A 15,627-nucleotide genomic window follows, 5' to 3' on the forward strand; every position below is an offset into this window, starting at 1 on the left:
CTGATATTTTTACCTTTCAATAAAAAAAGAAATATCCTTCCACACGTACTTTGTTTTACATAATATCTTCTGTCACGACGAGCAAGAAGACTACAAACACTCAAACAAGCTTGCTGGGCCAGTAGGTGGCTAAAAGTCGAGGACTCAACAATCCACCAAACACCAGAGAAGAATACTTTGTCCAAGTCAATGTTTGAAATGTGGAGCTGTGCTACATATTTAGCTGCACACTTGTAACTGGACCAAGAACTGCTAACAAAAACTACTGGAAACTGGTAAACAGCTGCCATTGTTGTTGTTGTTTCTGTGTATGCTCATTACACAAAGCAACAGTCGGCACGTGTGAAGTAAACTGTGACATCATTGTTTCCAAAATGCTTTGTTTTTTTTTTACACACGGATAAACAGAAACAAGGTTCTGCAAAAATCTGCACTATTGGAAGGCGTTTGTAAAAATCTCTGTATTAGTGAGTTAAAATGCCGTTTGCATTTAGATGAGAGGCCCAAACACAGAGGAAAAATTTCATTTTGCAAAATATCAGCATTAGCATGGACAACATTCTCGGCGGTTTCCTCAAACAGAGTTCATCAATATTATCTTATAATTCTTTAAGCAACAAAAGATAGGAAGTGTAAAAAACGTTTGAATTTCAAATTAAGTTAATTTTTCATTGAAACTAAAACAAAGAACCTTAAAACCTTCTAATTTTCAAAATATAAATATAAACAACAATAAAAAATGTCAACGAATAAACGCCATAAATCATCAGTGTTTGAGTTTGTAAATTAGCAGGATTACACAAAAACAACTGAACTGACAACCAAAACATTTTGTGGAGGGGTGGGACGTGGCCAAAGGAAGAAATACACACAGGAAGTTTCCCACAAACTTAACTCACGTATATGGACACTCCAAGTGACAGCAAACAAGCACACAACTGCAGATGAATCTGAGGTCTGACCGACTGCATGGATGGTAAAAACTTTAGGGATGATAATGCAAGCACATGGCAAATAGTGCCGCAAATTGCACGACACAAACGATACAAAGCAGCAATGTGGCAAAAACACCAATCTAGAGATTCCATGTTATGCAATAATAAGAGAAGCGTAAAATGGTTTGGGTTGATTATGAAATGTGTTGGAACAAATACAATCTGGTGGCCGCCACTGCCTGGATAATGAACTGGAAACGCTGCTTTGACATATCTCCATAATACTTATTAGCCTTGTGGAGTGTATGGACTGTCAGAGCAACATTCTTAGTTTCAAATTAGTTTAATGTTAGAAACAGCTAAGAAGCTTGTTAAAAGGCAATGGGAGATGGAACTCTAGGTTTATTATGATACATCCAATACACTTCCATGATTATTAAGAGACTATTGCTGCTTACAAATGAAACTCGTGAGTTTGTGGTTACAAAGTCATGAACATGGTGTTTAAGTTGTCAGAACATTGCTGCAAAGTAAAGTTTTACTGAGGTTACTGTCAGTGTCTAGAAGCGACAGATACATAATCTAACACGTTAGCAGCTGAGTCACATAACACAGGAAATGTATAGAACTCTTTTTTTAAACTAAGAATAATGAGGAAGCGATTTTACAAGTTGAGATCTGACAAACCATCTCACACAGACAAACAGACCATTCTGACTTCAGTCTTTCATTTACTCTGTGATAGATTTTTACCATTCATTTAAAGTCATACTTTCTGTTGAGAAGCTGAAGACAACACTGGCCATGTTGTCGGCAGGAGCTGAATGTGTGTTCATGGGTTTGTTCCTGTACATCACAGGTATGAATTACCGTTTATTTCTACAATACTAACTGTGAATCGTAACTGAACCGTAAGAAATTAAAATGTTCATCAGCATATTAGTCAATTGTAGATTGATTTGAAGAAAATAATTTATCTTCTAGAAGTTAAGAACTATAAAAATGTTTTTCTGTTAAAGGGGTTGGAGCAAACAGCATCTGTGCCTTAGAAGGTTCATCAGTGGATCTACACTGCTCAGCTCAACTTCCCAAAAAACAAGCATGAAATGGTTCACTGTTCGGGCTGGGAGGCAACAAGGTTCAAGATCAGATCACAGATGGAAAAACGCGGTGAACATATCTGAAGAGAGCAACTTCACTATTACGATCAATGATCTGAGAGAGAGGATAAAAACACTTACTGTTGTAGTGACGTTAATGACATACTAAATAAATGCCAGGTGGAGAAATCTGCCCTTGTTGCAGGTGACAGTGGTTCAGTTATTTATTATTAATTTATTACTGCAAAAATAACATCAGTGCATTAATTTTTTGTTTTATTCAACATCATCTCAGACCTGCAGGTGAAGGTGTTTCCTGCCACAGGAGAAAAGACAGGTCCCTGATGTGCAGCAGCAGTTGTCCTCTGACTGAAAGCCCTGTGGTCTATATCTGGTACAAGAACACAGAGTTTCAAGGAGGACTGCCTTGGTACCAGGAGCTAATCAGCATGAGGGAATCAGTCACATACTCCTGTGCTGTCAGAGTACATGGAGGCATCTCAGGAGCTCCCTGAAGTCTCACTGGGTGAGTGACAAACATGGCCTCGTGATCTTGCGACTTGAATTGTAAAGCTTGTGAAAACTGTTCACCACAGAATGTCGTTTTTCTTTTGTCCAGCTTCTCTCACATCAGCCTGCTTCACTGTGACCTATGCTAAAGGCAGAATGTGCTCAAATCAGCAGAGACTCGTGAAGATGAGCCGTACTCCACTATCCCAGAGGTGAAGTTTCATTAAATAACTACATGCAACACACTCCCAACCCCATACCTCTAAATCCTTTAAATAATGTTCTCACAATTTTAAAGATCTACAGTGTTTCACCAGAGATCGTTAGTTACCTTACACGTTGAAGCCCTGTCATACTGAGGTCGTCCTGGTTAGGGACCATGAGATATGAGTTCTGGTTGGGTTAAGGTTAGGCATGAATTGGTCAAGAATGTAAACATGTGTGTGTGTGTGTGTGTGTGTGTGTGTGTGTGTGTGTGTGTGTGTGTGTGTGTGTGTGTGTGTGTGTGTGTGTGTGTGTGTGTGTGTGTGTGTACAAATCTTACTAAAGAAAGCATGGATGGATTTTCACTAACACATGGCAAGGATTATCCAGTAACTATTTGGTCACTCTTAAGTTATTAGATCATCTCGAGCTAACGTGGCAGAGATGAAGTGGTGAGAAGCAGTTTGTTTTTGTATTCTCTCCCAACAGAAGTACATGTTCAAAAGACTGAAGTCTGGGGTATTTCAAACTGGACTGTAACACCAGCTGTCTACATGACTGAAGCTCAAACCATCACATGGTACAAAAAAGAGACGATTGAAGCCGCACCACAATCGAGTTCACATCTCCTCTCTTGACTCTTACTCCTGTGCTGTAAAGCACCTGCTCTCAGATGAAGTTTGTGAGTATGAGCCCGTTTGTGCTCTGTTATAATTCACAAAAGATTTGAGTCAAGAGCCTGTAAAAGGGAGAAAGATAAACTGTTTGATGATTTGTTTAAAATTTGCTCTCTAGGTATTCTGGATAAATACTGCTCCAGAGTGAATTATGTCAACAGGAGGATCTGTGCTCTGCAAGGTTCCTCAGTGAACATCTCCAGGTGAATACTGGATCCTTACTACCAGCAGTCGAAGTCTAAATCGTGGTATAAGAATAATAGAGAAGTGATATGGCTACAGAAGAGCTGATAAAGAATACAGATCGTATTAAGTTTCATGGACTGATGAACTGCCACATCCTGACTATCAATAAACTTTCTGATGAAGAGTGACTCATGAATACATATTCAGAATAGGAAGTGATGGGTGGAAATGGTCGGGTTTTTCCCAAAGTGACTTGGTCGTTACAGGTAGGTACAGTATTTAGATTAAATACCTGCATACTTTCTACAGAGTTACTATCGATAATATTAAGGCACCAATTCAACAAACTAATTCCATTTACCCTTCTTGCTTATTTGGGTTGTTTTAGAAGACACTTGTTCAGGAACGTCTTTATCAACTGACCAATCCCTCTTCAGGGCTGGAAGTGATGTTTAGTCCTTCTGAGGAGGGGTGACCGAGGGCAGAGTCACGCTGACTCAGCAGAACCAGTTGTCCTCTGACGGACAACATGAACTACATTTGGTACCTTGAACAATCAACCTCTGAATCTGACAAAAACACAAAGCAAGTACCTGGTTCTAGACCCGTCAGCAGCATCATGCAGGAAACTACCCTGCAAGGTTAAAAATGCTCCAAAAGAGCTCTTCTTCAAAAGATGCTCATCACAAAGAAGAAAAAGGACTCAAGCAGCCATACAATATGTTGCTCTTCTCCTGGTTGTAATACCTAATTTCCGTCTTCTGGATTAGGTGAGCATCACTGTGCTCTGCTTCAGCAATGACTTTCACATTCTCTTTCACACTAACCTGGTTTCTCACTCTATTCATTTCACTCTCTAGAAGAAAGATGACTTCCATCCAGTCTCCTAGAACTGAAACCTCTGTCAACTTGGAGGAGGTAAAGCAGAGAATTTTAACAGTTTCTTCCATTAGACAAACGTCCTCATCTATTCAGAGAGTTCAACCGAGTCCAAACAGCAGCTTCAACCATTGTTCTAATGAAACAGATGCATTGTCCCATGTGTTCCATGAATGTTATATTTAACAATACTGTACATAAATCATGTTTTATTTTCTCAGTACAATCTGCTTTTAATTTTATATACATCAAGAGTTAATCCAGGCAAATGGCCATATTGAACCCTCCCATTCATTCGACCTCCATTTGGAATCTGTTAATTTTATTAAGAGAATTTTAAATACACAGAAATATAAAATAAAAATGTTTCTCTTTGTCTCTCATCAGATAAGCCCAGGTCAAGTGTACGAGAACATCTCGGCTCAACCAACAGAGGAGGATGATGTTCTCTATAGCAGTCCAACTCTAACAACAGAGATGCTCTCTACTCACAAATCCAGCCACATCAGCCCCAAGAAGAAGAGCAAAGCCCCCTACGCTGCTGTCAGCTTCACACCCAAAACAACACCCGAGTAAACATCTGTTATTACAAGTGGATTCAGACTTTGTGACGACTCAAAAATTAAAGCTACTCTCAGACCATATTCATTATTTTATATGTTTGTATTAATAGGCTACTTTGATTGTAATGGCATTTACTTGACATGTTACCTGCTATGCTGAATGTAATTAAAGAGTCTTATGATCAAAATTTGAAAAAAATTATATTTCTAATAAATGTTTTTTTATATTTGTTTGTTTATGCTGCAACATGATTGACCACAGGTCTACAAATGCATTTCTATTTCCTCTTTCAGGCAAACTGGCCTGTTAGTGGACCTCTAAAATTAGTACATCGCCATAAACAAAGGCCTATTTTTGTACCTGATATTTTTCCCTTCAATAAAAAAATATCCTTCCACACGTACTTTGTTTTTTACATAATATCTCGTCAATGAATGAGCAAGAAGACTACAAACACTCAAACAAGCTTGCTGGGCCAGTAGGTGGCGAAAAGTCGAGGATCAACAATCCACCAAACACCAGAGAAGAATACTTTGGTCCAAGTCAATGTTTGGAAATGTGGAGCTGTGCTGCTACATTTAGCTGCACACTTGTAACTGGACCAAGAACTGCTAACAAAACTAGTGAAACTGGCAGCTGCCATTGTTGTTGTTGTTTCGGTGTATGCTCATTACACAAAGCAACAGTCGGCACGTGTGAAGTAAACTGTGACATCATCGCTTCCAAAATGCTTTGTTTCTGCTTACACACGGATAAACAGAAAACCAGGTTCTGCAAAATCGGCACTATTGAAGGCTGGTAAAATCTCAGATAAGTGAGCTAAATGCTGTTTGCATTTAGATGAGAGGCCCAAACACAGAGGAAAAATTTAATTAGCAAAAATATCAGCATCAGTATTGCTGGACAACATCCTCGGCTGAAGCCAAACAGCGTCTGGGTCAATATTATCTTATACCTCTTACAACGAAAGATAGGAAGTGTAAAAACGCTTGAATTTCAAATTAAGTTCATTTTTCAAAAACTGAAACAAAGAACATTAAAACCTTCAAATTTTCAAAATATAAAAAATAAACAATAAAAATGTCAACGAATAAACGCCATAAATCATCAGTGTTTGGAGTTTGTAACTAGCAGGATTACACAAAAACACTGAACTGACAACCACAACATTTTGTGGAGGGGTGGGACGTGGCTAAAGGAAGAATACACACAGGAAGTTTCCCAGCAAACTTAACTCAATACGATATGGTTAATTCCAAGTGACAGCAAACAAGCACACAACTGCAGGATGAATCTGAGGTTTGACCGATCATGGATGGTAAAAACTTTAGGATGATAATGTAAGCACATGGCAAATAGTGCTGCAAATTGCACGACACAAAACGATACAAAGCAGCAATGTGGCAAAACACCAATCTATAGAGATTCCATGTTATAATAATAAGAAGGTAAAATGGTTTGGTTGATTATGAAAAATGTGTTGGAACAAACTACAATCTGGTGGCCGCCACCGTCTGGATAATGGAACTGGAAACGCTGCTTTGACATATTACATAATACTTATTAGCTTGATGGAGTGGGGTATGGATCACAGAGCAACATTCTAGTTTCAAATTAGTTTAATGTTAGAAACAGCTAAGAAGCTGTTAAAGGCAATGGGAGATGAACTCTAGGTTTATTATGTTACATCCAATACATTTCCAAGGATTATTAAGAGACTATTGTTGCTTACAAATAAAACTCGTGGAGAGTTTGTGGTTAAGTGACGTCATGAACATGGTGCTAGTTGTGAGAACATTGCTGCAAGGTAAAGTTTTACTGAGGTTACTGTCAGTGTCTAGAAGCCACAGATACAGCAATCTAACACGTTAGCAGGTGAGTCACACAACACAGAAATGTGTATAGAAGTCTTTTTTAAACTAAGAATAACGAGGAAGTGATTTTTTACAAGATGAGATCTGATAACAGTCTCACACAGACAAACAGACCATTCTGACTTCAGTCCTTCATTTCTGTGATCGATTTTTACCATTTAAAGTTTAAATTTTTGATGAGCTTTCATAAAAGTCATACTTGTTGAGAAGCTGAAGACAACACTGGCCATGTTGTCGCAGGAGCTGAATGTGTGTTCATGGGTTTGTTCCTGTACATCTCAGGTATGAATGACCGCCATTTCTACAATACTAACTGGTGAATCGTAATCGAACCGGGTAAGAAATTAAAAATGTTTATCAGCATATTAGCTAATTAGATTGATTGAAAGAAAAAAGATGACACTCAAAATATTTTCTTGCATCCTGCTCTTCACATATATTACAGTTAAATCGGTATTTACAAAACAATTAATGTACATTCATCTACTGGAAGTTAAGAACTATAAAATTGCTTTTCTGTTAAGCGGGGTTGGAGCAAACAGCATCTGTGCCTTAGAAGGTTCATCAGTGGATCTACTCTGCTCAGCTCAACTTCCCAAAACAAGCATGAAATGGTTCACTGTTCGCTGGGAGGACAACAAGAAGGTTCAAGATCAGATCTTTGCAAATGGAAAACGTGAACATATCTGAAGAGAGCAACTTCACTATTACGATCAACGATCTGAGAGAGAGCGTGATAAAACACTCCTACTGCTGTAGTACGTTAATGACACACCAAATAAAATGCCAGGGTGGAGAAATTCAGCTCCTTGTTGCAGTACAGTGGTTCAGTTATTTATTATTAATTGATCACTGCAAAATTACATCAGTGCATTAATTCTTATTTTATTCAACATCAACTTCAGACCTGCAGGTGGCTGTGTTTCCTGCCACAGAGAAAAGACAGTGTCCCTGATGTGCAGCAGCAGTTGTCCTCTGGACTGGAAGCCCTGTGGTCTATATCTGTACAAGAACACAGGAGTTTCTCTACTGTGGACTCATCTCCTTGGTACCAGGAGCTAATCAGCAGCGAGGAATCAGTCACATACTCCTGTGCTGTCAGGAGGCTGTTGAGAGCATCTCAGAGCCCCTGAAGTCCCCACTCAGAGTGGGACAAATATGTGGCCCGTATCCTGGTGACTTGAATTGTAAAGCTTGTGAAAAACTGTTCACCACAGAATGTGGTTTTTTGTCCAGCTTCTCTCACATCAGCCTGCTTCACTGTGACCTATGCTAAAGGCAGAATGTGCTCAAATCAGCAGAGACCAGAAGATGAGCCGTGCTCCATCACATATCCCAGAGGTGAAGTTTCATTAGCCATCATGAAACACACTCCCAACCCCATACCTCTAAATCCTTTAAATAATGTTCTCACAATTTAAAAGATCTACAGTGTTTCACCAGCGATCGTTAGTTACCTTACACGTTGAAGCCTGGTCATACTGAGGAATCTGGTTAAATTCATGAGATATGAGTTCTGGTTGGGTTAAGGTTAGGCATGAATTGGTCAAGAAATGTAAACATGTGTGTGTGTGTGTGTGTGTGTGTGTGTGTGTGTGTGTGTGTGTACAAATTCACTAAAGAAAGTATGATGGATTTTCACTCATTTCACATGCAGGGATTATCCAATAACTATTTGGTCACTCAAGTTATTAGATCTTCTCGATTAACGTGGCAGAGATGAAATGGTGAGAAGCAGTTTGTTTTTTTATTCTCTCCCAACAGAAACACAAGTACATGTTCATGACTGAAGATGTGGGTGCATTTCAAACTGGCCTGTAACACCAGCTGTCCAGACTGAAGCTCAAACCATCACATGGTACAAAACAGAAAATTGGAGCCGGCACCACAACCAGTTCCCATCTCCTCTCCTGACCTCTTTTTTACTTCCTGTGCTGTAAAGCACCTGCTCTCAGATGAAGTTTGTGAGTATGAGCCTGTTTGTGCTGTTATAATTCATAAAAAGATTTGAGTCAAGAGCCTGTAAAAGGAGAAAGATAAACTGTTTGATGATTTGTTTAAAATCTCTGTTTCAGGTATTCAGGATAAATACTGCTTCACAGAATTATGTCAACAGGAGGATCTGTGCTCTGCAAGGTTCCTCAGTGAACATCTCCAGTGAATACTGCATCCCTTACTACCAGCAGTCGAAGTCTAAATTGTGGTATAAGAATAGGAGAAGGATAGGCGGCTGGTGAAGAGCTGATAAAGAATACAGATCGTATTGGGTTTCATGGATTCGATGAACCGCTACATCCTGGACTATCAATAAACTGATGAAGAGTGACTCAGCAGAATACATATTCAGAATCGAAGTGATGCAGGGAAATGGTCGGGTTCTTCCTGGGGTGATTTTGGTCGTTACAGGTAGGTACAGTATTTAGATTAAATACCTTCATACTTTCTACAGAGAGTTACTATTGATACATATAACTAATTCAATGAAACCAATTCCATTTACCCTTCTTGCTTATTTGGGTTGTTTGAAGACACTTGTTCAGGAACGCTTTATCAACTGACCAATCTCCTCTTTCAGGGCTGGAAGTGATGTTTAGTCCTTCTGAGGAGGTGACCGAGGGCATAGAGTCACGCTGACCTGCAGAACCAGTTGTCCTCTGGACGGACAACATGAACTATATTTGGTACCTGAACAATCAACCTCCTGAATCTGACAAAAACACAAAGCAAGTACCTGGTTCTAGACCCTGTCAGCAGTGAACATGCAGGAAACTACTCCCGTAAGGTTAAAATGCTCCAAAGAGTTTCTTCAAAAGATGCTCACTGTCCAAAGAAGAAAATGGACTCAAGCAGCCATACAATATGTTGCCTTTCTCCTGGTTGTAATACCCATCTTCGTCTTCTTTTGTGATTAGGTGAGCATCACTGTGCTCTGGGCTTCTCAAAGCAATGACTTTCACATTCTCTTCACACTAACCTGGCTTCACCTCTATTCATTTCACTCTCTAGAAGAAAGATGATCATCCAGTCTCCTGAACTGAAACCTCTGTCAACTCTGGAGGAGGTAAAGCAGAGAATTTTTACCAGTTTCTTCCATTAGACAAACGTCCTCTCATCTATTCAGAGAGTTCAACCGAGTCCAAACAGAGCTTAACCTTTGTTCTTAATGAAACAGATGCATTGTCCTATTATGTTCCATGAATGTTATATTTAACAATATCATAAATCATGTTATATTTTTCAGTACAATTCAGTTTTTAATTTTATATACATCAACAGTTAATCCAGGCAAATGCCATATTGAACCTCCCATTCATTTGACCTCTCCATTTGGAATCTGTTAATTTTATTAAGAGAATTTTAAATACACAGAAATATAAAATAAAAATGTTTTTCTTGTCTCTTCATCAGATAAGCCCAGGTCAAGTGTACGATGACACCCTGGCTCAACCAATAGAGGAGGATGATGTTCTCTATAGCAGCTGCCTAACTCCCCTTAACAACAGAGATGCTCTCTACTCACAAATCCAGCCACATCAGCCCCAAGAAGAAGAGCAAAGCCCCTATGCTGTTGGGGTCAGCTTCACACCCAAACAACACCCGAGTAAACATCTGTTATTACAAGTGATTCAGACTTTGTGACTACTCAAAATTAAAAGCTACCTAAGACCATATTCATTATTTTATATGTTTGTATTAATAGGCTACTTTGGATTGTAATGGCATTACTTGATATGTTACCTGCTATGCTGAATGTGAATTAAAGAGTCTTATGATTCAAAATTAGAGAAAAAAATATTTTTCTAATAAATGTTTTTACATTTGTTTGTTTATGTTGCAACATGATTGACCACAGGTCTACAAATGCATTTCTATTTCCTCTTCAGGCAAACTGGCCTGTTAGTGGACCTCTAAAATTAGTACATCGCAAAAAACAAAGGCCTATTTTTACCTGATATTTTTCCCTTCAATAAAAAAAAAGAAATATCCTTCCACACGTACTTTTTGTTTTACATAATATCTCTGTCATGACGAGCAAGAAGACTACAAACACTCAAACAAGCTTGTTGGGCCAGTAGGGTGGCGAAAAGGTCGAGGATCAACAATCCACCAAACACCAGAGAAGAATACTTTGTCCGTCAATGTTTGAAATGTGGAGCTGTGTTGCTACATTTAGCTGCACACTTGTAACTGGACCAAGAACTGCTAACAAAATCGCTGAAACTGGTAAACAGCCGCCATTGTTGTTGTTGCTCTTGGTGTATGCTCATTACACAAAGTGTAGTCGGCACGTGAAGTAAATCAGACATCATTGTTTCCAAAAATGCTCTTTTTTTTTTCTACACACGGATAAACAGAAACCAGGTTCTGCAAAAATCGCACTATTGGAAGGCGTTTGTAAAAATCTTGTATTAGTGAGTTAAAATTCTGGTTTGCATTTAGATGAGAGGCCCAAACACAGAGGAAAAATTTCTATTTGCAATATCAGCATTAGCATGGACAACATTCTCGCTGGTCCTCAAACAAAGGTTTGTCTACATTATCTTATACCCTTAAGCAACGGTGATAGGAAGTGTAACAAACGTTTGAATTTCAAATTAAGTTCATTTTTCATTAAAACTAAAACAAAGAACCTTAAAACCTTCTAATTTTCAAAATATAAACAACAATAAAAATGTCAAACGAATAAACGCCATAAATCATCAGGGTTTGAGTTTAAATTAGCAGGATTACACAAAAACAACTTAACTGACAACCACAAACTTTTTGTGGAGTGGTGACGTGGCCAAAGGAAGAATACACACAGGAAGTTTCCCACAAACTTAACTCAATACGTATATGGTTAATTCCAAGTGACAGCAAACAAGCACACAACTGCAGATGAATCTGAGGTCTGACCGACGGCGTGGATGGTAAAACTTTAGGATGATAATGCAAGCACATGGCAAATAGTAAGGTAAATTGCAATTTGACACAAAACGCATACAACAGCAATGTGGCAAAACACCAATCTAGAGATTCCATGTTATAATAATAAGAGAAGCAAAATGGTTTGGTTGATTATGAAATGTGGTGGAACAAACTACAATCTGGTGGCCGCCACCGTCTGATAATTAACTGGAAACGCTGCTTTGACATATTACATAATACTTATTAGCCTTGGTGGAGGTATGGACTGTCAGAGCAACATTCTAGTTTCCCCAAATTAGTTTAATGTTAGAAACAGCTAAGAAGCTTGTTAAAGGCAATGGGAGATGGAACTTCAGGTTTATTATGTTACATCCAATACACTTCCATGATTATTAAGAGACTATTGCTGCTTACAACAAAACTTGTGAGTTTGTGGTTATGACGTCATGTACATGGTGTTTAAGTTGTGAGCACATTGCTGCAAGGTAAAGTTTTACTGAGGTTACTGTCAGTGTCTAGAAGCCACAGATACAATAACACGTTAGGGGCAGGTGAGTCACACAACACAGGAAATGTATAGAACTCTTTTTTTTTAAACTAAGAATAACGAGGAAGCGATTTTTACAAGTTGAGATCTGATAAACCGTCTCACACAGAGAACAGACCATTCTGACTTCAGTCCATTTTCTGTGATCGATTTTACCATTCATTTAAAGTCATACTTCTGTTGAGAAGCTGAAGACAACACTGGCCATGTTGTCGGCAGAGCTGAATGTGTTCATGGGTTTGTTCCTGTAACATTCCAGTATGAATGACCGTTTATTTCTACAAAACTAACTGTGAATCGTAATCGAAACCTTAAGAAATTTAAATGTTTATCAGCATGTTCAGCTAATTGTAGATTGATTGAAAGAAAATAATTTATCTTCTAGAAGTTAAGAACTATAAAAAAATGCTTTTCTGTTAAAGGGGTTGGAGCAAATACATCTGTGCTCTTAGAAGGTTCATCCAGTGTACCCACACTGCACAGCTCAACTTCCCAAAAACAAGCATGAAATGGTTCACTGTTCACTGGGAGGGCAAATGTTCAAGATCAGATCGTTGCAGATGGAAAACGTGTGAACATATCTGAAGAGAGCAACTTCACTATTACGATCAATGATCAGAGAGAGAGATAAAAACACTTACCGTTGTAGTGACGTTAATGACACACTAAATAAAATGCCAGGGTGGAAATTCAGCTCCTTGTTGCAGGTACAGTGGTTCAGTTATTTATTAATTTATTACTGCAAAAATAACATCAGTGCATTAATTTTTGCTTTATTCACTGATCATCTCAGACCTGCAGGTGAAGGTGTTTCCTGCCACAGGAGAAAAAGACAGTGTCCCTGATGTGCAGCAGCAGTTGTCCTCTGACTGAGCCCTGTGGTCTATATCTGGTACAAGAACACAGAGTTTCTCTATCAGGACTCGTCTCCTTGGTACCAGGAGCTAATCAGTACAGAATCAGTCACATACTCCTGTGCTGTCAGAGGCTATCACGAGCATCTCAGAGCCCCTGAAGTCTCACTGGGTGAGTGACAACATGTGGCTCCCGTATCCTGGTGACTCTGAATTGTAAAGCTTGTGAAAAAAACTGTTCACCACAGAATGTGGTTTTTCTTTTGTCCAGCTTCTTCACATCAGCCTGCTTCACTGTGACCTATGCTAAAGGCAGAATGTGCTCAAATCAGCAGAGACCAGAAGATAAGCCGTGCTCCATCACATATCCCAGAGGTGAAGTTTCACAAATAATTACATGCAAACAAACTCCCAACCCCATACCTCTAAACTTCAAATGGTTTCCACCCTAAAAGATCTACAGTGTTTCACCAGAGATCGCAGAAGTTACCTTACACGTGCTGAAGAAGCCCGTCATACTGAGGTCCTGGTTAAGGACCATGAGATATGAGTTCTGGTTGGGTTAAGGTTAGGCATGAATTGGTCAAGAATGTAACATGTGTGTGTGTGTGTGTGTGTGTGTGTGTGTGTGTGTGTGTGTGTGTGTGTGTGTGTGTGTGTGTGTGTGTGTGTGTGTGTGTGTGTGTGTGTGTGTGTGTGTGTGTGTGTGTACAAATTAACTAAAGAAAGCATGGATGGATTTTCACCATCATTACGTTGCAGGGATTATCCAGTAACTATTTGGTCACTCAAGTACAGATCATTCGATTAACGTGGTAGAGATGAAGTGGTGAGAAGCAGTTTGTTTTTTTATTCTCTCCCAACAGAAGTACATGTTCAAAAGACTGAAGTCTTTGGGGCATTTTCTCAAACTGGCCTGTAACACCAGCTGTCCACAGACGGAAGCTCAAACCATCACATGGTACAGAAACAGACGATTGGAGCCGGCACCACAACCAGTTCCCATCTCCTCTCCTCACTCTTACTCCTGTGCTGTAAAGCACCTGCTCTCAGATGAAGTTTGTGAGTATGAGCCGTTTGTGCTCTGTTATAATTCATAAAAGATTTGAGTCAAGAGCCTGTAAAAGGGAGAAAGATAAACTGTTTGATGATTTGTTTAAAATCTCTGTTTCAGGTATTCAGGATGGGCATTGCTTCACAGTGAATTATGTCAACAGTGAGGATCTGTGCCTGCAAGGCTCCTCAGTGAACATCTCCAGTGAATACTGCATCCTTACTACCAGCAGTCAAGCTCCAAATTGTGGTATATAAGAATAGGAGAAGTGATATGGGCGGCTGGTGAAGAGCTGATAAAGAATACAGATCAGTTATTTCATGGACTGATGAACCGCCACATCCTGACTATCAATAAACTGATGAAGAGTGACTCAGCAGAATACATATTCAGAATATAGGAAGTGATGCAGGGAAATGGTCGGCTCTTTCCTGGGGTGTACTTTAATGCCACAGGTACAGTATTTAGACTAAATACCTGCATACTTTCTACAGAGAGTTACTATCGGATAATATTAAGGCAACTAATTCAACAACCAATTCCATTTGATCTTCTTCTTGGTTATTTGGGTTGTTTTAGAAGACACTTGTTCAGGAACGTCTTTATCAACTGACCAATCTCCTCTTTCAGGCTGGAAGTGATGTTTAGTCCTTCTGAGGAGGTGACCGAGGGGCAGAGAGTCACGCTGACCTGTAGAACCAGCTGTCCTCTGACGGACAAGCATGAACTACATTTGGTACCTGGAACAATCAACCTCTGGAATCTGACAAAAGCACAAAGCAAGTACCTGATTCTAGACCCCGTCAGCAGTGAACATGCAGGAAACTACCTCCTGCAAGGTTAAAATGCTCCAAAAAGAGCTCTCTTCAAAAGATGCTCACTGTCCACAGAAGAAATGACTTAAGCAGCCATAAGAATCGTTGTTCTTCTCCTGGTTGTAATACCCATCATCGTCTTCTCTTGTGGATTAGGTGAGCATCACTGTGCTCTGCTTCAAAGCAATGACTTTCACATTCTCTTTTCACACTAATCTGGCTTCACCTATTCATTTCACTCTAGAAGAAAGATGACTTCCATCCAGCTCCCTTAGAACTGAAACCTGTCAACTTGGAGGAGGTAAAGCAGAGAATTTTAACAGTTTCTTCCATTAGACAAACGTCTCACTATTCAGAGAGTTCAACCGAGTCCAAACAGCAGCTTCAACCTTTGTTCTAATGAAACAGATGATTGTCCATATGTTCCATGAATGTTATATTTAATAATACTGTACATAAATCATGTTTTATTTTCAGTACAATTCAGTTTTTAATTTTTATATACATCAAGAGTTAATCC

General features: G+C 39.2%; 1 protein-coding gene across 1 annotated transcript in view; it reads right to left on the bottom strand.

The window, feature by feature from the left end:
• The window catches only part of ccdc169 (coiled-coil domain containing 169), a 40,688-nt gene that overhangs the window by 24,064 nt on the left and 997 nt on the right, over window positions 1-15,627 (bottom strand). The gene's annotated exons all lie outside the window — the stretch shown is intronic.

The sequence above is a fragment of the Hippoglossus stenolepis genome, chromosome 15, assembly GCF_022539355.2.
Source record: "Hippoglossus stenolepis isolate QCI-W04-F060 chromosome 15, HSTE1.2, whole genome shotgun sequence".
In the NCBI taxonomy this organism is placed as follows: Eukaryota; Metazoa; Chordata; class Actinopteri; order Pleuronectiformes; family Pleuronectidae; genus Hippoglossus; species Hippoglossus stenolepis.